The sequence below is a fragment of the Frankliniella occidentalis genome, unplaced genomic scaffold, assembly GCF_000697945.3.
Source record: "Frankliniella occidentalis isolate FOCC.00 unplaced genomic scaffold, Focc_3.1 Scaffold20, whole genome shotgun sequence".
NCBI lineage: Eukaryota > Metazoa > Arthropoda > Insecta > Thysanoptera > Thripidae > Frankliniella > Frankliniella occidentalis.
This window is the reverse complement of record NW_026267150.1, coordinates 1,323,903-1,326,266: the sequence shown is the minus strand read 5'-3', so window position 1 is coordinate 1,326,266 and position 2,364 is coordinate 1,323,903.

Here is a 2,364-nt window from a genome sequence, read left to right as displayed (position 1 = left end):
AGACCTCACATAGTCGCTCTCACTCATTCCCCACTCCAGTATCCCCCCGCCGGCCCAGCCCAGCACTCGGACATCGATGCTTGTTTAGTATGTGCGCCGGCACACTGGCCGCGTCGGCTGGAGGAGGGAGGCGCAGAGTCGGCAGCGTCAAATTAGAAAGGACTCTGTGCGTAAGGCGATAACGAACCTTTGGGACCGTAGGCGAGCAAGGCGCTGAAGCGGGGACTGAAAACAGAGCTAGGGTGGGTGCAAAACAGCTAACTCCATTGAAAAAAAATAGTCCCTAAAACATGTAGAAAGCTCAGCACTCATCAGGCCACCACCTTTTAGACCTTTTAGACAACATGTATACAGAGCAATCACCTGAACTCTACTTATGTATTCTGTCTATGTTGTGAAAGTATTTCAGGTACCTTTTCCTTTTCATTTTTAAGGTATTCAAGGTCACAGCAAACTGCTTATCTCCCCGGCCGTCACACGCCGAGTAGGACGCAGGGCCGCGGTACCGTAACGTCACCTCTCATTCCATTACCGTAGGGCCGTGGGGTCAGCGACGCGCCAGTGGCATGGAGGTGGTGTGGGCGGCGGGGAGGCTCTCTCTTTCTCTCTCATCCTCCCTCGCGCGCGCCTAATACCCTACCACTCCTCTCTGTCTCTTTCACCCTTAAACCTTCGCACAAGCAGGAAGCAGGCCGCAATTTCATTTCACTAATCCAAGCGCCGAGAGGGGTGTAATAAAATTTTCCTTACACCCTCTTTTTTTTAGTGAGATGCATGCACAGGGGAGAGTGAAGGGAAAGAAAGGGAAAGCGGGGGAGTGGAAGAGAGGCGTTCCGCATTTTATAAGAGATAATGTGCGGTGTGGCGTTCAGCAGCCGAGAAGCAGAAAAAAAAAGTTTCGTCCAGGAACGGATCGTGAAAGCAGATGATACAAATTTAATTATTCATATGTCCAGTCTACAATATTTTATTGGGGAGTTCACCTACTTGCACAAATTTGTACAGTAATTTACAACGGTAGTCTACTGAAGAGGGTGGAGTTTTTTGGTCGTGCCTCGAAGCAAAATCTGTCAGTCCTGATACTGAGTGCACGGGAAGCACTGTGGCTTGTCGTAGCACGACATCACGGTGGCGCGGGCTGTCAGTGGACCCCCAGACAAAAGGTACACCAGAAAGGAAGAGATACTTCGGATACTTCAGCACGCTTGCTGGGAACGCTGCCATACGTTTTAATGTCAAACGAGGCGCCTTTACAGCGAGGTGGCAACTCGCACACCCAGAAAAGCCGTCCTTGTAACGAAGCTATGCCCTTGCGGGTTCAAATTTGTCAGCGAAACTAGGCATATTGTGTAGAACTTTTTCCCTCCGGTTGATATTTTTTAGAGAAAAATTTGAGAATGAAGGGCGCGATTAAACTGAGGTCATAACGGGACTTGTGTTAGATACTTGGCGCTGCTAACTCAAGATGAGGACAAATATTGTAAATTTACGATGATATTTTTGAGACTGGAGGAGCGGCGGGGAGGATAGCGGATGCAGGGAGATGGAGGATGAGGGTGATAAAAGTTACAAGGGGGGCAGAGGCCACAGCGCCCGCCACTGCCGCCACCCTCCACCCACTACCGCACCGCCGTCCCGTCGCTCCTCGCGCTCTTCGTCGGTGGAAACCATCGAGCGTATTTCCCCGGCGGGCGTCCATTTTGTCAGAGAGGAAATGGGCCATTGATTTGAAAAGTCAGCGCGGACCGCTATGGTCGGCTTGAAGACGCGGGATGCGGTGGGTGTGGACTATGGACGATAGAATCGTGTATCATCAACTACCAAATGATCGAGTTGGTTTCCGAAGTGCTGCTGGCATTTAAATGGTTTTGAAGAACACGTTCAAAATTGCTGCTTTATAAGAAAACAAATGTAATGTACGCACTACGCACACTGATAAACTTAGTGTGCACCTGCTTAACACTTTACTTCTAATTGTGCAACTGCAAGGTCTATACTTGCAAGTAATCAACTCCGTAGTAGTATTTGGTGATTCAGAGAAGACGCAGGTGCCGGTGGGTTTGCCTACTCGCTCTGCCCGTAAGAGGCCATGGCGCCGCCGTATACGGGCAGAGAGAGTCGTCAAACCCGCTCGCACCGCACCTGTGTCTTCTCTGAATCAACCGGTACACTTAACAGTGTTCAACTTGGTGGGTGCTTTTAAGTGTTCAACTCGTCTGTACCAGCCTCCTTTTCGGTTTGTTTTCGGTCGCTGGAGCGGAGGGGAACTGTTCTCATTTTATTCTCCGGAAGGCGGTGCAAAATTCCCCTCCCAATATCCGGCAAGAGACGACAACGGCGTCGCTCCCTCATGAGTAATATAAT